Here is a 27,492-nt window from a genome sequence, read left to right as displayed (position 1 = left end):
GTAATGGTCTTATGAAGAATTCCTCTAGTGCCCTGCCATGTAGTGTCTGCTATTCCCCAGAGCCTGGTGCTCCTGGGATTGTCTCCAATGTGTGCTGTGTGTGCTCTCCTCTTTTGTTCTGGCTCTCCTCTTTATCCTTCAGGGCAGTTGTCAGCAGAGGCTCTCTTTGCCTATTGTGGGTGGTGTTTGGTCCCTGGCCTGAATGTGGTACATTTTAACTAGGTGTGCTGTGGTCTGTTTGTGAAATGAGACCTGTCTCCACTGCCACTAGAACCGAGGTTTAGCAAAACTCCCGGGTTGGGAGATGTACTGTGAGCAGGGGTTTGGTCTGGTCTTCTGGGTGAGGGGCATGCAGCACTGGGACTAAAGCAAGAGAGACTGGGAAGGGCAGTTCCACCAGAGTGCGGGGGGCGGGGGCGGGGGGCTTGGTGTAAGCAAGTTAGGTAGTGAGTGTGGACTCTGTGCTGGTTCCCACAGGTGGCCCTGTGCTTATGCTGGGGAGTTGGGGAGGGAAATGGTGCTGGTAAGTTCCTTTGTTCCCAGAGCAGTCTGTGAATGCTGCCTCTCTGGGATGTGCTGCAAAATGAGCAAATAACCTCTCCAGTGGGTGCTCTAGCACTCTTAAGATCCCCGTTTCCATGCTGTATGTCCACAGGTTGTTTGCCTACCTTCTCTCTCAAAGTAGTGCAGTACCCTCTGGACTCTCTCCCACCCAAGCTTGCTGACCTTTAAAACCAGGCTTGGGGGGCGCCTGGGTGGCACAGCGGTTAAGCATCTGCCTTCGGCTCAGGGCGTGATCCCGGCGTTATGGGATTGAGCCCCACATCAGGCTCCTCCGCTATGAGCCTGCTTCTTCCTCTCCCACTCCCCCTGCTTGTGTTCCCTCTCTAGCTGGCTGTCTCTATCTCTGTCGAATAAATAAATAAAATCTTTAAAAAAAAAAACCAGGCTTGGGGCTCCTGAGTGGCTCAGATGATTAAACATCTGCCTTAGGTTCAGGTCATGATCCCAGGTCCTGGGATTAAGCCCCACATCAGGCTCCCTGCTCAGCAGGGAGTCTGCTTCTCTCTCACCCTCTGCCCCTCCCCCCACTCAGGCTCTCTCTTTCTCTAGCTTGTTCTCTCTCAAATAAAAATCTTAAAAAAAAAAAAAAAACAGGCTTTAAGCCCCACTGGTTGCTAGAAGTCATAAAATTTGGCCCCACTTGCTTTCCAAGCCAGTTGCTACGGGGGTTCATTTTCCCCATGCTCCCCCGTATGTTAGTCTATTGCTCATCCTCTGTGAACACGGCTCTCTCCACCACCACAGGCCATGATCCATTCCTCTCATAAACCGTGTCCCCACACTTCCTACCTTCTTCCATTTGGCCTCTTTACCTTGAGTTGTGAAGTTTGTTCTCAGTCTTCAGGTCAATTTCTGGGGTATTGAGGCAAATGGCAAATTTCATACAGTGCTGGGGAGATTGTTCATTGTGACCAAATATTTAAAGTACATTTTGGCAAACTCATGTTTTTTTGTTGTTTGTTTTTATTATGTCCAATTAGCCAGCATATAGTCCATCATTAGTTTCTGACGTAATGTTCAACAATTCATTAGCTGCATATCACACCCAGTGCTCATCACAGCACGTGCCCTCCTTAATACCCATCACCCTGTTACCCCATCCCCCCACCCTCCTCCCTTCCGCAACCCTCAGTTTATTTCCTAGAGTCTAGAGTCTCTCATAGTTTGTCTCCCTCTCTGATTTCTTCCCATTCAGGGGAGGTGGGTGGGGCAATGGGTGAAATAGGTGACAGGGATCAAGAGTACACTCATCTTGTAATATACGGAATTGGTGAATCACTACGCTGTGCACCTGAAACGAATATAACACTATATGTTAACTATACTGAAATTAACATTAAAATTAAAAAGCATAGTATCTTATCCTGGATTATCTGAATGGGCTCTAAATTCAATCCCATGTATCTTCATAAGAGGGAGGAGGAGTTTACAGACAGACACAGAGGAGATGGCCATGTGAACATGGAGCAGAGAGAAATGCAGCCACCAGCCAAGGAATGCTAACAGCCCCCAGAAACTAGAAGAGGCAAGGAAGAGACCGTCTCCCAGAGCCTCCAGAGGGAGTGTGGCCCTTGCTAACACCTCGATTTGGAACTTCTGGCCTTTAGAATTGACAGAAAAGATTTTGTTTTTAGAAGCCATCCAACTTGTAGGCATGTATCATGGCAACCTTAGGAAATGAATACGTTTTTCCTTATACCACTTTATTGATTTTCCTTTCCTTTCTATATGAATTTTATATCTCCGTGGAGTTAACGCTATGGAGTTTCCAGTTGAGATACTGTCTGAGAGAGAAACATAAGACGATGGACTCACGAGGGAAATCAAGAGTCAGCAGTCTTCTTCTCTAACATTACATAATAATTAATGCTCAAGAACATTCTGCAGTCAAGGTTTTCCCTTTCAGTTGATTCTTACAGTGGAGAATCAAGTCCTGTGCTTCAAGAATAAATACACGGAATTCAGGGTGATATGTTTATTTCTGCTTTATTCCGTAAGACACAGCAAGTGGTGATTTTGGAGGAGGTCCTCCCACAAAGGTGATAGTGGTGATGGTTAACCACTTATTCTAGGTAAAGAAGTTGGAGAAGGAGAAGCAACTCCTCCGGGCAGAGATGGCGCGGGTAGAGATGGTGGTGGGCATGGCCCTCCATCTGCCTGTGAATGCGATGGAAGAGGTTCTGAAATTTAAGGGCAGCCTGAGGGTCCATGGTCCTATAACATAAAGAATCCAATGTTTAAATGCTGGCAACAAAATAGGTAGCAAATAAGTCATAACAGTAGACATTTGTGTTTTCTTATACATTCAAGCGATAAAAGCATTTTATAATGCTTTTTGGTATTTATCACCGTTCGAGGACTTAACAGTATGTGCAAAAGACTTCTATGGATATTTGATCAGCGTTTAAATCTCTACATAGTGACTGCTTCTGCTAGCACTAATGCTAGAAGAGTTGGCCCCCTCATCAGAAGCCCTGTAAAACGGTATTCCCAAATAATGCAAAATTAGATTTCATGATGAACAAATACAAAGAAGAATTAATCTCCACAGCTTGGGCCTGTTAGACTAGTTGGTTCAAATATGGATAATTAATATAAGGTGTCAAAACAGGGATGATTCCTGTAAGGTCATGGTTTGTTCCCCTTGGGAGCCAATTAGCTTTAAACAGAGTCTGTCTCGGGATACCTGGCTGGCTTGGTTGGTTAGGTGTTTGCCTTCAGCTCAGGTCATGATCCTGGGGTCCTGGGATCAAGTCCCACATCGGGCTTCTTGCTCGGCGGGGAGCCTGCTTCTCCCCCTGCCTGCGCTCCCCCTGCTTGTGCGTGCTTGTGTGTGCTCTCAGAAATAAATAAATAAAAATCTTTAAAAAACAAAAACAAAAAACAGAGTCTGTCTCACAGTGCCAATAACCGAGCTGTCTTCAAAATATGTAAGTAATAGCCATTTGCATAGTAATATGCTTATCAGAGTTTTTACATCTATTATCCCTTTTGATCTTCATTATAACCTTGTAACCTAGGGTAAGTTTCATCTCACTTCCTGTGGATGCAGAAACTGAGACTCCCGAGATTTAAATGACTGAACAAAGTTTACGCAGTTAGTGCAAAACATGATTAGGACTTGAATGCAGTTCTTCACACACCTAATTCATTTCCCTTTTTTTTTTTATGATTTATGTACTTATTTGAGGGGGCAGCAGAGGGAAAGAATCTCAAGCAGACTCCCCGCTAAGCATGGAGCCCCATGCGAGACTCGATCTCACCACCCATGAGATCACGAACTGAGCTGAAACCAAGAGCTGGACGCTAAACCGACTGAGCCCCCCAGGCGCCCCTCGGCCCCCTTTCTACTACAGCAGGCTACCTCCTCATGAATGCCTGTCATTTGTTCTGAGCTGAGGACAAAGCCTTGGGGGTCAAAAAAGAGTAACTGACATCTGAGAGATGTGAAAAGGGAAGAAGGAGGATAGGAAAAATAAATGTAGTGGAAAATTATAAAATATTATAGTGAAATAGAACGAAGCCGGGAAAAGCCCACTAGATTGGGTTGTTCGGAGTTCACTGGCAACTTTTGACATAAGTTTTTAGTAGAATGGTAAAAAAGAGACAAATTTGAAGAACAAAAACTTAGTGAGCATCTCCTCTGTTAAGAGGCAGTCTTTGCTTTCTGCATATTCCCTCCAAACATAAGCTGTCTTGAGGACTGTTCTCAGCCAGTCGAGGAGTTTAGACACTTATGGCGATGTTAAGTACACATGGACATTTTTGTCAAAGTGGATAGATCAAGTTCATAGGTTATTAGATGATGGTTGAGAGGTCTACAGAGGGCTTTGGGTAATCATTAAATTGAGGATTTTCTTTTTGAAAGGAATTACTGTGGACCCAGTTATTCACATCGTCATGAAAATTTCCTCCCCAAAGCAGTTTTGCTTGCGTAATATATTCTGTCATAAAACATTCAGGGGGCCAACTAGTCTAGCATTAGTGTCGCAGTTAGCGGTTTAAGAAACTGATGGCTGAGTCTCTTCCACATATGAACATGGTTTACTGTCTTAGAAAATCAAACCTGTAGAGTTATGTAAACGAAAATGTTAATTCACCATCTGTAGACGCAAATGTTAATTCACCAGAAAGTCTGCTTCTGGTCATGTGTTCCTTTGATCTAACAAAATAATTTCCTGCCATAGAACTCACGGTGATGGGACACAGTATGATCTAGTTTTATTACCTGGGTTCACTGTTGCCAAGATTCTGTTCCAGGCTCTTTGATCTTTTTTTTCTTTTTTTGCATCTTGGCTTAAACTTCGGTCCGGGCTCTGAATTCTTCATTTACCTGCAAAGATCACCAGTATAAATGTACACTTAATAATGTAGTTTCAAACAATATCATGTATGAAATATAGCATTGCATTTCAGACCCTCAGTCATGATTATTTTCACGGCAATTAAGGCCCCATGTGGGGGTGCGGCTAGCGCTGCTGGTGGTAGTGTCTTCAAGCAAAGGCAGACTAACTCATTTTCACTTCTGGAAAAGAAAAGGAGTTTTGCCTGATTTATCCTGGACATCTTAACTGTTTTAATTGTGTTAGCCATCCCTACCTGAGCCCTGGAAAATGTCCCACAGTGGCTGATCCAGACTTTTCTAGTCTATTTAAATTTCAAACCCACCCAAGAGCCTTCGTGGACAGTAAATGAACTTCCCAGAAGATGGAGGACCCCCAATGTGAGATCGTTCAACTTGACTGTTATCCATGTTAAGATTTCTCGGAATCCATTTCCCTGCCTGAAGTTACCTTCTCCACATTGTTCGGGGTTTTTCAAATTTTTTTCCTAAGCTTGGTGCCTATCCAAGCACACTGTCCACAGTTTCCTTTTTTATGTAAGTGGTTCGTTTGTACATTTTCAGAAAGGCACTGAATCTTTCTGCTTGTAATTTAAATTGGCTAAACAATCCGTAACCACACATAAAATCGGAATCACACAGATCTGAAATATGTGAACTGGAAGGGGTCTTATTAGAGTTCACTAATCTTATCCTCTCCTGTTAATGATGAAAAAACAAAAATCTGGGGAGTGTAAGTGACTTACTTGAAGCCACAGCCAATTGCTAACAAAGCTGAGACTTCTTAGGACTTCTTGTAATTACTTTATCTTGCCACTTTAAATGACTCAGAACAAGAGAAGCCATGCAGGGCGCCACTGGAATAAGATACTTTCATTTTAACTTTAAATGTTGGTGATGAGAATAGATCATCAAACACTGACATTTCTTTTTCTAAAAATTATTTTTCAGTGCTGTTTTTCTTAAAATATATGTTTTTCAAAGCTGTGACAGATAGGGGTGTCTGGCCGAGTCAGTGGAGCGTGTGATTCTTGGTCTCGGGGGTGTGAGTTTGAGCCCCACTTTGGATGTAGAGATGACTTAAAAATAAAATCTTACAAAAAAGCTATGACAGATAGATAAATCATCATTTGCTTCTTTCTGGTGGTATCTGGCAACAATGCCAGCCCCAAATTAAGTTGATTCTAAGATTCTCAAAGGGTATGTTGGTTTTTTGTTTGTTTGTTTGTTTTTTAAAGATTTTATTTTTTTATTTGACAGAGAGAGAGACAGCGGGCAAGAGAGGGAACACAAGCAGGGGGAGTGGGAGAGGAAGAAGCAGGCTCCCAGAGGATGAGCCTGACATGGGGCTCGATCCCCCAACACCACACTGAACACCGGGATCACGCCCTGAGCCAAAGGCAGCCGCTTAACGACTGAGCCACCCAGGCGCCCCTGAGGGTATTTTGAATGTGCTCCTTGAAACAACATTTGATGCATAAAGTTCTAATAAAAAAATCCAATTTCATTCACCAAAAAAATTGACAAACGTTTTATACTCAAGCGCTTAGAATTTATTCTACCAGCAGAAAAGCAAAGAAATCTTGAAGTAACTCCAATGATACTCTAATTCCTGTTGATAGAAAACTTGATTACCTCCAAGATAAGCCAAACTCTCAAAAGAGAGACCATATAAGCCCTTTATGTTGCTATCAGAGGCTGAAAACTAGAGACCTTTTACACTTGTGCTCCTTTCTTACAGCAACAAGAGAGAAATACTATACTGAAGTTTCATAGGATCTAGGAGAAAAAGAAATGAAACTTTTGATAGAACCTAATCGTAGTTATGCTTTCACGAGAGAAGCAAGAGAAATCTAGACTTAGATAACATTAACATAGTAATCAATCTGGCGTTTGTTCAACGACATTTATATAAGTCATTCACATGGCAAGAAAAGGCAAACTCAAATTCCAGCAAGTCTACATGAAGTAGCACTATCATTTGAAATTTTTAAAAGATTTTATTTATTTATTTATTTATTTATTTATTTATTTATTTATTTGAGTGCGAGCAGGGGGAGGGGCAGAAAGAGACTCTCAAGCATGGAGCCAGACGCAGAGCTTGATCTCAGGATGCCAAGATCATGACCTGAGCCAAAATCAGACTTAACAGACTGAGCCACCTGAGGCCCTAATATTTTTTAATTAAATACTTCAAGGAAAGCAAGTAAGGCCACTCGAAGCAGAGAAAGGGGGAGAGATACACCATTTTGTTGCCATCAGGAAGAGTAACACTAGAGACCATGGCAGACAGAACTAGGTTACTAGCTTGTAATTCTACAAAGAATCACCGATGGAAAGGAAGTGAAACCTGAGGGAATGCTATGCAGTTTAGCCACAACAGCAGGGCACATGCAACACACGTAGGCGACACCCCTGGAGCGCCTAGTTCTGCGGAACAAGGGCCATTGCGCCCCAGGGCGCTACAGGACCGCTGCTTCACAAGGCCATTACTTTCAGGATCAGGAAATGTAGCTGATTTTCCTGATACATAGAAAAAGACAAAATGAGGAGACAGAGGAATATGTCCCAAATGAAAGAACAGGACAAAATCACGGCAAACACGCTAAATGAAATGGAATGAGAAATTCGGATAAATAAGTGGTGATGGGAGTTCATTACCATTAAGTCTGCCGTGCAAAAAACGCTAAAGGAAATCCTTTAGGATGAAATAAAAGGATTCTAGACTGTAACTCAAACCCATATGAAGATCTAGAGTTCTCCCATAAGGCTTTTCAGAAACCCCAAATCCTAGAAACAATTCGAATGTCCAGCAACAGATGAATAGATAAACAAAATATATCCATACAATGAAATACCCAACAATAAAAATGAATGAATCATTGATGAAGATATACCATGGATGAATCCTGAAAGCATTGTGTTATGTAAAAGGAGCCAGAAACAAAAAGATTATTGCTCTATGATTCCATGTATATGACTTTAAAAAAAGAATTATATGGACAGGAATTAGGTCAGTAGTTGCCAAGGGCTGGAAGTAGAATGAGATCACAGACTACAAAGGAACCTGAGAAGACTTTCTGGAGTCATAGAAATATTCCGTATCTTGATTGTGATAGTGGGCACATGACTAAATACCTTTGTCAAAACTTGTACAATTTTGTACATTTTGAAAGGGAATTTTACAATAGGTAAATTATACCTCAATAGAAATGAAGATATAGGAAATGAAAGTTCACGCAGAGACCCACACACATAGGTACCTGGCTTTATTTATAATGGTCAAAAGCTGGAAACACTCCAAATGCCCATGAACAGATGAATGGACATACTATGGCGTATCTAGACAATGGAACACCACTCAGCAACAAAAGGAATGAACCATTGACACAAAGAGCATGGATGAATCTCACAACTATTCTGAGTTCAAAAGGCGAGGAAAAAAAGAGTACATACTCTATAATTTCATGTATATTAAACTCCAGAAAATTTAAAATTTTGTATTGTGATATACAGCAGATCAATGACTTTCAGGGGATGGTAGGGACAGGGATGTGTAAGGGAGGGATGACGGAAGGGGAAAAGGTAATTTCAGAGGATAGTGAATGTGTTCCTTATGTTGATTTGGTGATATTATCACAGATGTGCATGTACATAAAAATTTATTAAATTTTATTTAATTTGTTTACAATTTCTAATTATAAAGCTATGTATAAATAGCTTCATATTTTGTGGTTGGTAAGATTGTATCATATATTTCTTTAAGCACTTGCCAGATGACAAATGTTTTCCTTGTTTACAGGGCTTCACTATCATGCTACCAAAAAAAGTCCGTATCCGTTGTTATGTTTTAAATCCACAAATGTTAAGCACTGTATAACCAAAACAAAATCGCAAAGTGTCACAAAAGAGAAAGGAGTATATGTAATGTAATTAAATTATTGAGTAAAACAACTATATCAAATATTTAGTAAGCCCTACCTTTTTGAAAATGTCCACTGCTGTGGTTGGTCGCCTTCCTTAACTTTTGTCTCGTCCACAAAGAATCTATTAAGGTTAAACACAAGCGATTAGAAATTATCGTATCGGATCCCTCAGGCAAAAGGTGACTGCCAGTCTATGCTTCTATTCAGACTGTCATTTTCATGTCAGTTGCCATTAAAGAGAAATTGACCTGGACCACACATAAGGCATAAGCTACCACATACTGTTTCCTTAGCTGACTTAACTGAGGTTCAAGACTAGGCTTCTTGAGGACCATAACCAAGAATCCATGAACATCTTTTGACCACATTCTCACCATTTTTATGGAATTCCAAATATTTTTAATTTTAATGATTATAAAATTCTATAAAATTTCGTTCATAATTTCTTATAGTTGGAACTGTGCCAAAGACTCCATATTTACAATCAGTAAGTCTCAAAATACCCTTAAACCAACAGCAGTGATAGGACATACAATAATACTCATTGATTCAGGATTCCTATGACAGATTTGACTTAAATAGCTTTTGATCTAGGGAAGAAAGTATCAAATACATAAGAAAAGAAATTTCTCAGGTACATTCAAATAACCAGGTGCATGTTTTAAATACATATATGTAATTGCCTTAATGATAAATTATCCCTAGTTAAGCAGGAAATAATTATCTAAAAACCTGTTCGGAGCAACAATGTAGTTCTCATCACTGTATGTTCCAAAGGATTATGAAACACGATGTAATGGATGTGTTTGTTATTTTGATTGTGGTGGTCATTTCTCAGGGGTAACATATATCGATTTTATAAATTGTACACTTTTTTAAAGATTATTTACTTATTTGAGAGAGAGTCCATAAGTGGGGAGAGGGGCAGAGGGAGGCATAGGGAGAAGCAGACTCCCCACCGAGCAGGGAGCCTGAGCTCAGAGTTCGATCTCAGGACCCCGGGATCATGACCTGAGACAAAGGCAGACGCTTCACCGACTGCACCACGCAGGCGCCTCAAATTGTACACTTGAAATGGGGCAGTTTGTGTTCTGTCAATTATACTTGTATTAATGAAACTTTTTTTAAAGTTTTTTTTTTAAACAACCCCAAAAGTTGTGCATTTGGGGCAAAGCAACCAAGGAAAAACGTGGTTAAGTAATCAGAGCAAAGACTGCTCTGATCCAGTGTTTTGCTGGTCATGCTTGGGAATTATTTTTATGCTAATTCCAGCGGGAATTCATTTGAGAGTTTCAGGCAAGGGGCCTATATGATTTCAGTGATGGACGCCACTAGAATCACAAATGAGTGAAAGTGGAAGCCACATGGAGCTCCCTAAGTCCAGGTGCTCTTTAGAGTGATGTCAGGGGCTTCTGGGAGCGAATCCTGCATCCAGCTCCCTGCTCAGTGGGGAGTCTGCTTCTCTTTCTAACCTTCCCCCCGACTTGTGATCTCTCTCGCTCCCTCTGCTCTCTCTCTCCCTCTGTCAAATAAATCAATAATCTTTTAAAAAAATTAAAAATAAAAGAATGAGGAGCGCCTGGGTGGCACAGCGGTTAAGCGTTCGGCTCAGGGCGTGATCCCAGCGTTATGGGATCGAGCCCCACATCAGGCTCCTCCAGTATGAGCCTGCTTCTTCCTCTCCCACTCCCCCTGCTTGTGTTCCCTCTCTCGCTGGCTGTCTCTATCTCTGTCAAAAAAAATAAATAAAATCTTTAAAAATAGGGGGCGCCTGGGTGGCACAGCGGTTAAGCGTCTGCCTTTGGCTCAGGGCGTGATCCCGGCGTTCTGGGATCGAGCCCCACATCAGGCTCTTCCACTATGAGCCTCTCCCACTCCCCCCGCTTGTGTTCCCTCTCTCGCTGGCTGTCTCTATCTCTGTCAAATAAATAAATAAAATCTTTAAAAAAAAAGTTATAAGAATAAAATAAAATAAAATAAAATAAAAGAATGAGGTCAAAGTTTTCCTTAAAGTTCCTGAAATATCTACGAATTTGTGTGTGTATGCACATGTGCATTTCAATTGTTTATTGAAGTAGAATTTTTTTTAAAGATTTTATTTATTTGACAGAGAGCGAGAGAGGGAACATAAGCCAGTGTCTGCGGAACCCTGACCCACGCACCATGTCAGCAGGAGAGACTGTGCCCAGGATATGGTCCAGAGAAGGTGATAAGTACAACTATTAGAAAACAGTCTCTTAGGACTCCTTCATCAAACTTGTAGAACGAGGGGCACCTTGGTAACTTAGTGGTTAAGGGTCTCCCTTCCGCTCAGGTCATGATCTCAGGGTCCTGGGATTGAGCCCCAATGTGGGCTCCCGCCTCAGTGAGGAATCTGCTTCTCCCTCTCCCTCTGCCCCTTCCCCCTGCTTGTGCTCTCTCGCTCACTCTCTCGCTCTCTCAAATAAATACAATCTTTAAAGAAAAACTTGTATAACGTTCGAAATCACCTACATGTGTGTTACAGTTAAAATCACAAAGGAATACATCGTCATAGTAAGCTATGCATCTTTCACTATTACTCAGCCTGCCCTGTGCCGCAGATCAAAAGAACGGCAGGGAACTGGCATTCACAAGTGTAGTTTTCGTCTTACAAAGAAACGACAAGCGAGTTCACGCTTGATCCTCCCCGGCAGAGATTCTGATGATGTATAAATAAAACTGCTGACTAGAAGGCCCTCTAGCAGACTACCCTGCGCAGGGGAAGTTTCAGCATCATCCTTTAGCTCCAATACAGGATGACAGAAGCTCTTTTCCTCAGCAGTCCAGGGAGACGCACAGGATCACCGCAAATCTTTCCTAGTCCTAGGGTTAATGAGAGTATCAGGCTACTCGGACAGCTTTAGAAGTTCTCAAGGTACTGAAATAACACCGCCTTTCTCTGTTCGATCTCATTGAGCACTAAAAACAGAGCTATAATATTAATTGAAGTCTAATGTACACATGATTCCTACAAAACCTCCATGGCACTACTATACACTGGATTAGAACATTCAGAAAGTCATGCTTGTAAATATCGAGGGGGATAAAACACAAGATACAACTTACATTCCACACCTGTCAGAGGCATGAAATCAACTCTGGTCGCATCACGGCCTTTTCTGGGCTTTGAGTTTGGAATTTACCAGATAGGATAATATTTCCAATCCCCCAGGCTCATGATCTCTCACGATCATCATAATGAACCATTAGAGAGACGGAGCGTACGTGGACATAGTACTAACCAGATATTAACAGAGGAAGTTCAGTGAGAGGCCTACTTTGAAAAAGGAGCCTATGTGCAGAAGGGGGTAGCACAGAATCCCAGCACCACTGAGCTGACTTACTTACCTATCAGAAGTGTGAAGTCAGTGTCTGCTCCTCGTCCAAGCTTGAACTCGGGGTCCACACCATGGCAGGCGCAGCACGAACTGTAGATCACACTCCTCGGATTTCTTCTAGAACTGTGACCTGAAAAGGAAAGAAAGTATTTTTGATTATCCTTGTTGAGGATACAAACCAATTTCTCTAAGTAAAGATTCTCCATGAAAAAGAGAAAAATACACCAGTCCTTTACTAGCCCTATAATAGAAACCCTTCCAGCCACCACACACCCTTAGGAGAAATAAGCCTAGACATAAAGATGGTCTGGACTTTATATGCTGCAAACCCATTATGATGTCATCAATTGTGACCATTTCATGACTTCACACTGTAATTTGCTGGGATTCAGTGGCCAAAGATACTGATCAGCCTTTCTGCTTACTTAAGCTACTGTCCCTGAGGTTAATGAAATAAACATCTGTTAGCCCTATATCCACGGATATAGAAATGGTCCCCACTTGTGACTTAATGATTCCAATGAGGGATGAATATCCTGGCCCTAGGGGGCAAGGGACAATTTGGATTTTGGACAGCACTGTCACTCAAGTAGCTGTGGACAGCTTATAAATCTGGACTGAGTCACTTAAGATGTAAGCAAGGTATGACTGATACACCTGTTCAAGAAAGATCCAACTTAGAGAAACATACATACTTAGTACACATGGCTAGAGCCTCAATTTATTCAAAGTGGCAAAGGTCTTGAACCGTATCTTTTTTTTTTTAAAGATTATTTATTTATTTATTTATTTGACAGAGAGACAGCCAGCGAGAGAGGGAACACAAGCAGGGGGAGTGGGAGAGGAAGAAGCAGGCTCCTAGCGGAGGAGCCTGATGTGGGGCTCGATCCCATAACGCCGGGATCACGCCCTGAGCCGAAGGCAGACGCTCAACCGCTGTGCCACCCAGGCGCCCCTTGAACCGTATCTTGATTACATAAACCATCAAGGTACTTCTATCCCTAAACCTGACCGATTACATACTGCTAAAGTACAACACGGCACCTGTTGCATCAAAACTGGAGGGAAAATGACTACTGGTCAGTGGCTAAAAGATTTTCTTTCTTTTTTTAAAATTTATTTATCTGTCAGAGAGAGAGAGCACAAGCAGGGGGAGTGGCAGGCAGATGGAGAAGCAGCCTCCCTGCTCAGCAAGAAGCCCAACAGGGGACTCAGTCCCAGGACCCTGGGATCATGACCTGAGCCGAAGGCAGACGTTTAACCGACTGAGCCACCCAGGCGTCCCTGGTCAGTGGCTAAAAGATTTAATAGACTAACAGCAGTAAGAGGTACAGGATATTCCCTCTCATTGCAGCACTCATCCCCAGATCTCCGCTGGGCTCTCCCCCTACTTCCTTCCCGTCTTAGGTCACCTTCTCAATGAGGCCTTCGCTGTCCCATCTACCTGAAGGTACAAATCCCCACGGCCTCCCCACGCCCTACTCCCCTCTCCTGCCTAAGTGTGCGGGAAAGCTCGGATCATTATCCATCATGATATATAGATGAGTCTCATTGATCTTATTTTTTCATTCTCTCTCACTAGAAGGTGAGCCCCATGTGAGCAGGGATTTTTTTTCACAGTGTATTTCTAGCATTGAGAATGGTGTCTGGCACACGGCAGGTACTCAGCAAAAACAAGCCACCTTGGCCCTCTGCACTCATGTTTACGCCATTCCTAGTGGTGAACCTGTTTACCACATAGTGTGTCTTTCAGAATTTCCTTCCACATATTTGCATTTTAATACAAGGGCCCATTAGATACCACCTCAGTTAAGCTCTTGAATATGTCTACAATTCAATAGTCCCCCCTTATCTGCGGGAGACATGATCCAAGACCCCCAGTGGATGACAGAAACCATGGATACTACCAAATCCTATACATGCCATGTTTTTTTCCTGGAAATACATATCTATGAGAAAGTTTAATTTATAAATTAGTTACAGTAAGAGGTTAACAATAACTAATAATTAAATAGAACCATTATAACAATACACTGTAATAAAAGTTATGTGAAGGTGGTCTCTCTCAAAATATCTTATCGTACTGTACTCATTCTTCCCCTTCCTGTGATGATGTGAGATGATAAAATGCCTACGTGTCGGGACAAAGTGAGAAGAATGACAGTAGGCATGGTGACGTACCATTAGGCTACTATTGACCTTCTTACACTATGTCAGAGGGAGCATCTGCTTTTGAACTACAGTTGTCTGCAGGTAACAGACTGTGGAAAAGGAAATCGTTGATAAGGGGGAACTACTGTGTTTAAAATCCCCTGAGGGCACCTGGATGGCTCAGTCAGCGGACTGGACAGTGTAACTCTTGATCTTGGAGTTGTGAGTTTGAGTCCCATGTGTGGTGTGGAGTTTACTTAAAATTTAAAAACAAATTAAAAAAAAATCACCTGTATTTAGTCCTAAATGGAAATGCAACCAATTACAGTTCTGCAAATATAACCATAATCAACACTTTCGGTTTGGTATTTTACCCATATATCTCAATAATATACTCAAAACGTGCTTATTTTATCATGCTTTATTTTATTGGTTGGCATAGCTGTTTTTGTATATATTTTTTTAGCTCTTTAACACGGATCATTTGGGGCACCTGGGTGGCTCAGTCGGTTGGTTAATCGTCTGCCTTCGGCTCAGGTCATGATCCCAGCGTCCTGGGATCGAGCCTCACGTGGGGCTCCCTGCTCGGCTGGAAGCCTGGTTCTTCCTCTCCCTCTGCCTCCCCTCCCCTGCCCCTGCCCATGCTCTCTCTCTCTCAAATAAATAAATAAAATCTTAAAAAAACATGGATCATTTCAGACAAAGCAGATATAACAATATAACAAATACTCTATGTACCAACCAGCTTCAACAAGGGCCAATATTGGGCCAATTATGTTTTATTTATTTAATGTTTTGCCAGCATATTTCAAAGCGTATTCCAGATATCATATGTCTTCATGCATAAATTCAAGGAAGGTATTTCCTCCACATACTCTACTGTACCATAAACTTTAACGAATAGGACTTTAAAAAAATATAACCAAAATACTGTCATGACATCTAACAAAAATTACAATTACTCCCTGATGCCACACGAAAACATCCATGTGTAATGAACCTGTTGGACCTGAATGTGTCATTTAAATCTGATTTGTTCTTACTGGGATGCAAACAAGGATCATGCGGAGCATTGGCTGAAATATGACTTAATCCTCTTTCCATTGATAAGCACCCCCTGCCCCCCTTTTTTTTTCTTGCCATGCCTTTGATGAAAAGACTACATTAATTGTGCTGTAGAATTACTGACATTATAGATTTCTCCATAGGCATCTTCATGCTGGCAATGTTCCATGAGAAACAGAATTTCCTGTAGTGACATCTATGAACTTGGTTAGATTTAGGCTCAATTACTTTAGCCAGAACATTTTATAGTCGACACTTTGTACTCCTATCACATTATATCAGAACGCACATGATATCTGTTGTTCACATTTTGGGTGATGTAAACATTGATTAGTGGATTGCAGTATTCTTGCCTTGATTCACCCACATTGTACAATTTTCCATCAATCTTTTACCTAAATTTTATTGAATCGATGTTCTGGTTTACATTTTTTTTTTTTTTGATAGGCCATTGGCATAGCATGTAACTCACCACATTAAAGTGTAGCAGTCACTGTTTTTTAGAATACACCGAAAATTGTGCAGCAATCATTGTAACTTTTAGGACATTTTCATCAGCCCAAAAAGAAAGTCCATACTTATTACCAGTCATTCCCCATCCTCTTGATGGGACTGATAACCCACCCGAATGGTATAAAGATAGCTTCGAAGTGAAAACACCTGAGGTACAAGAGTGGCGGGAGCCTTGTCTGAATTCCTCTTATCTGGCTAAAGCAGAGGCTTGTTTTGCTTTGTTTTTTTCAGTTTTTTTTAAGACTTTATTTCAGAGAGAGAGGGAGAGCACAGTGGGAGAGGGAGAGGGAGAAGCAGACTCCCCGCTGAGCAGAGAGCCTGATGTAGGGCTGGATCCCAGGACCCTGAGATCATGACCGCAGCCAAAGGCAGGCACTCAACTGACTGAGCCACCCATGTGCCCCAGCAGAGTTTTATAAGTGACAGCTGCCACAACTCCCCCCCCACCCCATTCAGGGGGTCTCTAATCAAGGAGGCCTGATCTTGCGCATTAGAACATTACAGAAGATTACATAAGCAAACCTCATAAGAACTTTCCATCCTTTGAAGTGCACCCCCCCCAAGTTGATATGTAAACCTCTATCTCAAGCTCTTTAGGGAGCCTCTTCATCTAAAAGCTCCCACATAGTAAAGAAACTCTTCTCTTGTTAATTTACTGTTAATTAATTTGCAGGCCCTGTCACTGAACTAAAACGGTGGAGGAAAACTTTTTCTCCCTCCCATTAGCCCTTGGCAACCAATAATGACTTTCTTTCTCTATAGATTTGCCTGTTCCAGACATTTCTAGAGAATGAGATCTTACAATATGTGTTCTTTGTTATCTATCTTTTTTCATGTATCATAATGTTTTCAAGATTCATCCATGTTTTAGCATGTATCAGTAATTCATTTCATATTATGGCTAAATAATAACCCATGGTATGGGGGCACCTCGGTGGCTCAGTCGGTTAAGCGTCTGCCTTCAGCTCAGGCCCTGATCTCAGGGTCCTGGGATCCAGCCCCACATCAGGCTCCCTGCTCAGCTGGGAGTCTGCTTCTCCCTCTCCCTCTGCTCCACCCTGTTGCTCAAGCTTTCTCTCTCCCCACCCTGAAATAAATTAATAAAAAAATCTTTTAAAAAATCCATGGTATGGATATAGCACATTTTGTTTAAACATTCATCAGTTGATGGACATTTGGGTTGTTTCCCCCTTTGGTCTTTATGAAAAATGCTGCCATAAACAGTCATGTACAAGTTTTTGTTTGAATATCTGTTTTCAGTTCTCTGTTAGATACACCTAGGAGTGGAATTGCTGATCACGTGGTCACTCTAAGTGTAACTTTTGGTGGAAGTGCTTTCCACAGCCTCTGTACAATTTTCTATTCTCGCCAGCAGTGTATGAGGGCTCCAATTTCTCCACATCCTTATCCCACTTGTTATTTTCCATTTTTTCATTATAGCTGTCCTGGTAGGTGTGAAGTGGTATCTCCTGTGGTTTTGATTTCTCTAATAACATTGAGACTCTTTTTCGTGTGCTTTTTGGCCATTTGCAAGGAGAGAGCAATGGATTTTGCAGCATGAGAGCCCTGAGTGTATGAATCCATCCGGTGTAACCCTGGTTCACGAGGGCAAAGCCATTTAGACCTCAGTTTCCTGGTACAATGAGTAGTTAGTAGTTACTGAATTTGTGTCTGTCCAGGCAATAGGGAAAGAAGAAAAGGTTTTGACTTGCGTGTCTGCGTGAGGAAATGGCCCCCACTCCCTAAAGTGAAGGAGGAGAAACACAGGGAGGAATCCAGAGGGGCAGCTGAGACCTTGAGCCCAGGGATCGGTCAGCTAATTCCACAGGGGAGGAGGTGCAGCTCTTCCACTTTCCCCCCTACCTGGTGGGGAAGGTGTGGCAGAGCATTAGCCCCTCCCTCCACCCCCTGGGAGTGGAAGGCAGCAGGGTGTTGTGAGATTTCCTATGCTGACCTGAAACGCAAACAGGCAACTGCCTGGCCAGGACAAAGCCCCTCAGGGTTCTCTTTGTCTTCCTTCCCGCCCTAGAAATTCCCACTGCCTTCTATCCAAACATCTAGGGCATGGGTGAGAAAAGGGGTCTGGGAGGCAGAGCCAGGCACAGAGCAGCCAGGACGGGCTGGTCTTGAGGGGACAATGCAGGTGTGCGCAGAGGTGACTTCAGTTTCTCCCTTGAAATATGTCTTATTCATGAAGATGCTTTTTCTTAAATAAGCAAGGATTGCAGTTGTCAATGGAAACGGGAAGAGGCAACAAAGTTTATTGTTTGGCAACCAAATAGCTGGAGGACCCATGAACCTAGGGAGCTCCTTAGACGACTGTTTTGAAAGATCTTTATTTGCATCCATCTCTCTCCTTAGATTACAACCTGCTGGGAGGATACACGCACCAAATTAACAGCCCTCATCCCCGAGTGGCAGCATCACCTGTTAGGTTCCTTTACCTCGCATCATCTACACGTGTCTCCATTATGGGAGCATTCTTTCGCAAGAGCAACGTGTTCCTCTTTCAATAGTTAGAAAGAAATGAATCAAGACATCGGTCAGGCAGGACAAACCTGCCAGTTGCTCTGATTCCTTCGGACCCAGCACATCCCCATCGACCAGGGCGGTGCGTCCACCTCCTGCAGCAGCCCCAGGAAAGGCCACGCGAGGAGCGCTGGCTCCCCAGCAGGTCCTTGGCCAAGGGCGGGAGGGAGGTGCGGGCGGAAGGAGTGCCTGCTCTCCGGATGCCGACTCTCACCTGGGGAGGCAGCAATTGAAGTTTTCATAACCTCAAGCAAATGAATGTTGCAAACTTGTAACAACCTTTGGAAGTGTATTTATTTAAACTTCTTTCCCCCCTAGTTTTGCTACTGTTGAATGGTAAATGTCCGGCTTTATTGGACCAGCACATTCACCATTTACTTTCTTGCTGGCAGGGACCCTACAAGGGGGACAAAATTGGTTCTCCTTTACAAATGGCATTAGGCGGGTTTCCCCCCGGACTTTCTCACTCCCGCCTCTCCCCGCCCTTTCTCGTACCCGGGACCTTCTGAGGATGTCCCACCTCTCCGCTGGGCGGGGCTGGCGGTCTGGATCCTACATTTCTCCGACTCCTCGAGCTGCCAGAGTCTTCGAACTCTCATCCCCTCCCAGGAACAGTGAAGTGAAGCTCAGGTTTGAGGGCAAGTGCTGCCTTCCTATTCCGGATCACAGGTGCGGCTGTGGTCCCGAGGTGCCCCAAGACTGCACGACGGGGTGCAGCAGGGTCTTTGCCAACGGCGTGTTGCCTCCGCCAGGTGGGTCCCTTTGTCTCTTTGCCTTTCCTTCCTTTCTCGGACGGGAGGGGACCCGGGGCTGGCGGTCGGGTTTGGGCGGCCCTGCCGGGCCCGAGGAGTTCCCTGTCCCTCAGCGTGTGGGCAGCCTGTGCCCGGCATGCGACCTAGGCCAGCGGTGCCTGCAGCCCGGCCGGCTTGGAGGGACAGGCGGGGGTGGCCGAGGCGGGGCGAGGTCCGGCGTTTGGGCGACGTCGGTCGGGCGTTGAGCGCCGGGATTGTACCGCCGCCCAAGTTCTAAGTTCTGTGCCCTGGCGCGAGTAGGGGGCGAGCCTCGTCGTAGCGCCCCTGGGGCCTCCCCGGCCGGTGGGCCTGGAGCGTTTCGCTGTGGCTGCGGGTGGGCCCGCGGATTCCTGGATTCCTTCTCCGCTCTCTCCCCAGTCCTTCTCCGCATTTGCGTGGCCGCGGGAGGTTCCGCTTGGTCGGTTTGGACGGAGGGCTCCTTGCAATGTATCCCGAGAGAAGTAGTATTTCCTTGAATGAATTTTTGACCTAAAAAAAATTATAGCCCCGTTTCCACGTGTGCATTTAACCACGTGGAAGAAAAAGAAAAAGCCCCCAAATTTTCAGGGGTTCTCCCCAAGTGATGGAAATGCTGCTAGTTTACTGTTTTAATCTAGTTAAAGTTTTGTGAAGTAGGGGTTAGCCTTCTATTAATGAGAGAAAAAGTGAAGCTTCAGATTAGTAGAGATAATAAAAGGTAATAGCAATACAAACTATGGGTATGGTAAACAAATCATATGTGGATTTTAAAAGTCCAAAAGAAAAATAGTTAACCTAGTTACTTTTAGACCCCACTGGTAAGGCTGGGGGAGGGGGCACACACTTGTTTCTTCTTGCTGATAGTGAGGCGGAGGATTGGCCTTATTTGCAAAATTGAAAAATTCAGATGACTTCTGCTGAGAAATGGTGATGGCAAGGGAGGGCAATTGAGATAGGAAAGGTCAGGGATTTTCATACAAAGGACAGTAGTTTGCTTACAGGGGGATTATAACCATTTCATGGGTAAAGGGGACTTTGGGGCCACTTGAAACAATGCAGACCCAAGGGAGGTCGGGAAATGGCAGGCAATACAGTCCCCTCAGATGGGCAGGTCTTAGTTGGGAACTCATAAGAAATTATACAGAATTGTTAATTCTGTTTGTATCTCCGTTATACGAGTGCCTGAGGAATCGTTTTGTAAATTTAAGAGTCTTTTTTTGTGAACTGTTAATGTCTTTTTCTATTTGCTAGTTGCTAATCTTTCCCTTAAATGATAGCTAGAAGCTCACGCTATATGTTAGGAAGACTTCTAATGTGAGTTGAAAATAGTTTTTCCTGTCTCTCAGGGCTTTTCTAATTTTGATAATGGCTTTGCTTTAATGCGGTGAATTCTGTGTGTTCACATTTACCCATTTTTTTCAACGGACTTTTGAGTCGAAGTTAGCAAAGGCTTTTCCTGCTCCAGGGTTATAAAGGAATGTGCACATTATTTCCTCCAGGACCTCTGGAGTTCCATGTAGAGTTTATCCTGGTTTATTGTGAGCCTTGTGAAACAGCCTACTGTAGATGGCTACCCCTTTATTCCAAGGCAGACCACTCTTACTGATTTGGGAGGCTGCCTCATTACATACTAAATTCTTGTGTGACTTCAGGTCTATTAGTGGATTTTGTGTTCTATCTATTTTCACAACTGGCAAGATCAGTTCTCACAATTGACATGGCTGTCAATTGTCATAACTCTCCAAAATATTCCTGCCTGTTTATTTTCCCTTACAAACAATGAAAACAAACAACAAAACATTTAAAAGTCTTTTGTATTTTTCTTAGCATTAGAATAGATTGACAAGGGCCTCCTGGGTGACTCAGTCCATTAGCAATCTGCCTTTGGCTCAGGTCGTGATCCCATGGTCCTTGGAGTCTGGCTCCCTGCTCAGCCGAGAGCCTGCTTCTCCCTCTCCCTCTGCTGCTCCCTCTGCTTGTTCTCTCTGTCAAATAAATAAATAAAATCTTTAAAAAATTGATGAATTGATGAAAAATTGAAATGTTCATCAGATAAAGACTCCTTATTCAAAAATACAGTACAACTTTATTCTTCTTAAAGTCTATTTTTCTATCATTCAGGAATTTTAAGGTTGCCCTTGAGTAGATTTTCACGTAATGTTTAGTTTATGCCTAAGCATGTAATCTTTGATTATTGGTATGTTAAAATCCTGTCCACTTTATTTTTAACTGACCATTTCTTCATGGAATTGGCTTTTAAAAATCAGTAAAGCCTTTGGTTACCAAGAGAGTTTTTAACTTTCTCAATATCAGTGAATGGTTTATTCTCCACAATATAATCCACTCTCCAAAAGGTTAAAACATTTTGAACTATACCCTTCTGAGGGTCAGATTTTTGAGCTTTGGTTGGGTAAAGTTGGGGGGAAAGTTATAAATCAATGTCTTTCAAATGTTTGGCCTTAAAATTTTTAAAAAATAGAAAATTATATTTAAATTAAACTAAAAACATATAATGTATTGTTTCAGGGGTACAGGTCTGTCATTCATCAGTCTTATAAAATACCCAGTGCTATACATATCCTCTCCAATGTTCATTGCCCAGTTACCCTGTCCTTCCACCCCCCCCCCAGCAATCCTCAGTTTGTTTCCTATGATTGAGAGTCTCTTATGGTTTGTCTCCCTCTGTTTTCATCTTGTTTCATTTTTTCCTCTTCCCCTATGATCCTCTGCCTTTTTTCTTAAATTCCACATATCAGTGAGATCTTATAATTGTCTTTCTCTGATTGACATTTCACTTAGTATAATACCCTCTAGTTCCATCCGCATCATTGCAAATGGCAAGATTTCATTTTTTTTTTGGATGGTTGTGTAATATTCCATTGTGTATACAAACCACATCTTCTTTATCCATTCATCTGTCGATGGACATCTGGGCTCTTTCCATAGTTTGGCTATTGTGGACATTGCTGCTATAAACATCGGGGTGCAGATGCCCCTTTGGATCACTACATTTGTATCTTTGGGGTAAATACCTAGTAGTGCAATTGCTGGGTTGTAAGGTAGCTCCATTTTCAACCTTTTGAGGAACCTCCATACTGGTTTCCAGAGTGACTGTACCAGTGTAGGAGGGTTCCCCTTTCTCCACATCCTCTTCAACACCTGTCATTTCCTGACTTCTTAATTTTAGCCATTCTGACCAGTGTGAGGTAGTATCTCATTGTGGTTTTGATTTGTGTTTCCCTGATGCCAAGTGATGTTGACCTTTTTTTCATGTGTCTGTTGGCCATTTGGATGTCTTCTTTGGAGAAATCTCTGTTCATGTCTTCTGCCCATTTCTTGATTGGATTATTCTTTGGGTGTTGAGTTTGACAAGTTCTTTATAGATTTTTGGATACTAGCCCTTTATATGATGTATCATTTGCAGATATCTTCCCCCATTCTGTCAGTTGTCTTTTGGTTTTGAAGATTATAATATTAATTCTTGCACAGCTGAAATGTCACTACATTTTTTAACACCTCATTGGAGGTGGACTGAAAACTAAATCTCATTTTCATACACTTCTATGATTGTAAAAATTTTGAAAGTCAATAAGTAGGGGAAAATGCTAAAAACTTATTTATTAAACTAGCAACAAGTTCCTGTCAGAAATGAACTCATGGTCCCTACCCAATTCTGAGAAAGATGATCTCAGTATGTCCTTTTCACCAAAATTAATAACAGGTTATGAGGAAGATAGATAATGTACACCACATCCTCGAGGTCCCAGGTAAATTCCTAAACAGTAAGAATTTGGAATAGACTGGAACCAAGGAAAAGGGGGCCAAATAGACTATTATAGAACAGGAATGTGGTCAACAGACTTTGATTCAAGGACTCCAGGAGATGAATATATCAATTCATACTGAAGGAATGTAGATGCCATTATTAATATATAACAAGATGGATTTGAAAACTGGAGCCAATGACCTAGACATTAAAGGGGATTAAAAAGAAAACCTTAATAGACTTCTGTTATGCTTATATTTCCTACACTAACTAGTTAGAGATATATTCACTACTGAAAAGAAGGTTACCAGAGCACCTGGATGCACCCTCGTGAAGTGTCTGCCTTTGGCTCTGGTCAGGATACCAGGTATTGGGATAAAATCCCGCCTGGGTGGCACAGTCATTAAGCATCTGCCTTCTGCTCAGGGCGTGATCCCAGCGTTCTGGGATCGAGCCCCACATAAGGCTCTTCTAATAGGAGACTGCTTCTTCCTCTCCCACTCCCCCTGCTTGTGTTCCCTCTCTTGCTGGCTGTCTCTGTCAAATAAGTAAATAAAATCTTAAAAAAAAAAAAATCCTGCATAGGACTCATGGCTCCCCAGCACCATGCTCAGTGGGGAGTATGCTTCTCCCTCTTCCTCTCCCTCTGCTAGTGCTCTCTTTGTCTCTGTCAAAGAAAAAAATAAAATCTTTTAAAAAAAAAGGTAAACACTGCAAAATATGCTCTTAGGAATTGTCTAAAATGATAGTAATACCATTTGAAAACAGTTAAAGGGTATTAAATATATTCTATAAATATTTTACAAACATGAATACATATACACACACACATCGTAGAGACGGGCACAAGTAACTGTTGCCTAAAAATTAGCCTTTGTAAACGGAAAATGAGGTAAATATATAAAATTCAGACCTTGACTAAATGAGGAAGGGACAGGGAGCCTCAACCACTACTAAATACCTTTTACTCTGATAATATAAACTAGAGAATTACTGACAACGCTCTCCCTGCAGACTTCAAGGTGACTATCACTGAAAATTCCATTGGCTTGACAACATGTATCACACCAAACAACAAAAACTGGGATGGTTGCATCACCCTAACCCACAACCTGAATCTTGAGGTCTATTAGAAACTCCCTTGTAAAAGATAGAGACCCAGAGATTCAAGGCCATGGAGGGAAAAACCTTGAGCCTCAGAGGCTTAACCTATGGAGCTGCAGAGAGAGGGAGGCCACGACAGGCACGGGGCCGCTTTGGTGACCATGGTGGAATGCAGGCCGCCCTCAACACTGGCCCGGGTGGGCCAAGGTCCTACTCAGAATCCCCGGGCGGGGCCAGGGGCGCTGGACGTCTGGCCCTTGGGCGTTTGGCCGCGTGCCCTCTCCCCTAGGGGCGAGAGCGGCATTGGCCTGTGCGGACCCGGGGCCCTGCAAGCCCCGCCAAAGACCGACACCGGCAGGGGCATTTGGGGGCCGCCGCCTTTGCCAGGGCTGGGGGGTGGGGGCGTGGTGGCGGGACCCCGATGTCCCTGTGTCCGGTTCGAGGATCACGTGTGCGTCCTGGCCACCCCGTGTCAAGGGGCCTTGAGGTTGACTCGGGAGGAGGGGCGGTGCGACGGTGGGGCGTGGAGCGGAGTCCTGAAAGGACAGGCCGGTCCCGGGAGTAGCGAAAGTGGAAGCAGGAGCAGCAGCAGCAGCCTCCCCGCACCGCCGCACCCACTCGTCGCCCCCCCACCCCCCACAGCACCACCACGACCACGTCCGGGGCCCAAAGAGCGGTTGCCTGACGCAGACCGGGCAGCTGCGGTGCCATCTCCCGGGGCTTCCCCCTCTCTGGCCGAGAGGCACACCCCAGTGCTCCCTCGGTCAAGTCTAGGCGGAGACTTGCGTCTGCCAAGGCCTCTGGATCGGCCCGCTTCAGTGTCTGGGCCTCCTTCACCAACATCCCACCAGAGTGTTCAGGGCAGTGACAAGGAATGGCCCGCTGGCTCAGCGTCCCATTGCCACACCTGCTTCGATGCCCGCCGTCAACCGATCAGTGTGGAGAGTCGGCCGAAAGGGCCGGGCTGCGGCACCCCTGGGCAGGGGCCCCGCCCCTTTTGCCCCGATGCACCCACAGATGCACCCGCAGTCAGGCGCCCGTCTGCCCATGGCCCGAAGGAGGCTCCCGCTCTGGATCATCGGGGCCGACCTTCGTGGAGAGCCGGGCTGTCCCGATAGCTGACACACACGTGGAAGAGGGTCCGGGGTGGGGCGAGCCTTCCCCCCCCAACACACCCACCCCCCACCCACCGGCTTCCACTGCGCTTGCGTTTGGGCACGTTCCCCGCCCCCGCCTCTCAACCCCGCAGCCGCACAGGCCGCTATCCCCAGTACCCCCACCGAGTCCAGTACCCCCACCGAGTCCTGAAGGCAGCCAATTGCCCCTTCTCCTCCCTCACACCACGTCACCGTCCCGGAAAAACCGCCGTGGGCTCCTTGGTGGGGGGCGGGGGCGGACGGTTTGAGCAGCGGATCAAGAGGCCTCAGTCCCTGGACCTTTGTCGCTCACCTGCTTCTTGGCCAACCGCCGCCCGCCGTAGCCCCCCGCCCCCCCGGCCGGCCACCCCCCCCCCCGCCCCTCCCCATCGGTATTGCCTATTGACCTCCGGAATCTCCATTTCCCCCAGCCGTTGCCAGAGAGCCCGGCGCCAACTGCCGCACATGCAACCGTTGACGGCCCTGCCCGCCCTCTGGGGTACCCACGCGGAGGGGAGGACGTGGTTCACCCCGGCCCCGCGGCTAGGAGCAAGGGCTTTGCTGGCCTACTCTTGACTGCAGGTGGTCAATTGGGCGTCGATGCGGTGACTGCGGAGGCTGAGGTCTTTGAGGGCCGGGAGGTCCCCGGGCAGGATGTCCGGAGCCTCTTTCACCAGTCCCGACCTGGGCACCGTGGGGGACCTTGGGGACCTTGGCCGGCCTCTGCTGGGCGAGCTGGCTGCGAACCCAAGGCCATCCCACTTCAGCGAGGGGCCGACGGCGTTACCCTCTCTCTTGGCGCGGTCCTGATCCCGAACATCCGGGCCGTTGACTGCTCTTGGAGCCAGGCGCTTCCTTCCCGTGGGGGCGCATCTCCCCTTGGGGGTCTTGCGTGTCTCCTGCCTGCGCTCTGAGGGTGCTCGGGTCTTTGCTCTGTGGTCTGGCGGGAATCCCTAGGGAGGGTGGCACTCGTCGCACATGGAAACTGGGGGTTTCAACCTGGGGGAGCCGGGGTGGTGTGGCGGGGGGGGGGGGGCGCGTGGAGTCCAACTGTCTGCCAGCCAGTTTGGAAGGCCTGCCGGGCGAGAGTGTCCGGGATGACCCTTTGGATGTGAGGCCTGCCCGGGCCGAGCGCGTGTCAGAGGAGAGTATCGCGGAGGCGCAGGCAGCCCTGAGCGGGGCGGCGGACGCTCGTCGCCTTCTGGCAACCACCGGCCGCCCTAGTCTCTTTCACATGGGCCCTGGGGGGCCGACAGGGGTGGCGTGCCTGGACGCATGCCATCGGACCACGTCCGACTTGGCTGGTGCCAGGATATCTTGGGGAGGATGCATCTGTTTGCCAAACGCATGTCTCCAAGTTCACAGAACAGGGCCCCTCCGCTGCGGTCCTTTCTCCAGCCCCCCCCCCCCCGCCCCTCCCAGCCCCAGCCCCAGCCCCTGCTCTCGGGGCGTGAGTCTCCCAAGGGAGCAGGGTTTGTGTCCAAGGGGTGGTAGAACTGACACGTGGGAAGGGACCAAAAGGACCCTCCAGACCTGGAGACGGCCCCTGGTGGGGGGGGGAGGGGAGAATGTCGTGAGTGGGCCTGTTGCTTCCACAGGTGGGATGGAATATCCACTCCTGCCCTAGGAAGGATGAGGCGGTGAGCCTCTCAGGCCAGACTTTTGGGGGGAGAAGCGGCCTATTCCGTTTGTAGGGCAGAAAGCGAAAGTGTTCCCCAAGGGTTGAAGCGGGACTAGAGCAGGGAGAGCGGTCCGCCTGGATGACAGGTGCACCCTTCTGCCCTTGGGCAATCAGCCAGGGGTAGCAGCAGACATCCATCATTCACCTGCTGGGGCGCTTGCTGTGGGGTGTGTAGGTCACCTCCTGAGGATGAAAAGGGTGAGGTCCAGCTGTGGTCTCCCTTCTTTCCTGGGGGACACTGGGTGTGTGTGGGGGGGGCGTGTGTGTCCGCCTTCCTACCTGTTCTTGGGAGTGAGTGTAGTGTGCATTTTGCGAGAGTCTAAGTGTTCCCTAACGTGTGGGTGGTGTGTTTGTGTGAGAGAATGTGAGCGAGTGAGTCTGTGTGCAAGGGTGGGTGGGTGCGTGCTTCTGGCTTCTGTTATGTCCCAGGCATGAGAGGCGGGTTGTCTGGGTGCACTGGACATGACCGTGAGGTGTCCACCGTAGGATCTGGGCCGACTGACGGGCAAGAAGGGCAGCAGTGTCGTGCGTGGGCCTGGTACCGCTGGGCCGGGAAAGGCGCGGGTCCTCGAGAGCGTGGGCGCAC

The 27,492-nt window shown here is 45.4% G+C and overlaps 1 long non-coding RNA gene across 1 annotated transcript in view; it reads left to right on the top strand.

Annotated features, from left to right (window-relative positions):
- Window positions 1-19,036: 19,036 nt before the first annotated feature.
- Window positions 19,037-27,492, top strand: part of LOC148106882 (uncharacterized) — an 84,311-nt gene continuing 75,855 nt past the window's right edge. Inside the window, exon 1 of the long non-coding RNA XR_015723451.1 lies at window positions 19,037-19,201. This is a non-coding gene — a long non-coding RNA (uncharacterized LOC148106882). The remainder of the gene's footprint in view (window positions 19,202-27,492) is intronic.

The sequence above is a fragment of the Ursus americanus genome, chromosome X (genome assembly GCF_024610735.1).
Source record: "Ursus americanus isolate L20-20 chromosome X, mUrsAme1.1.p, whole genome shotgun sequence".
NCBI classification, from domain to species: Eukaryota; Metazoa; Chordata; class Mammalia; order Carnivora; family Ursidae; genus Ursus; species Ursus americanus.
This window is presented reverse-complemented; position numbering and strand designations above follow the sequence as displayed.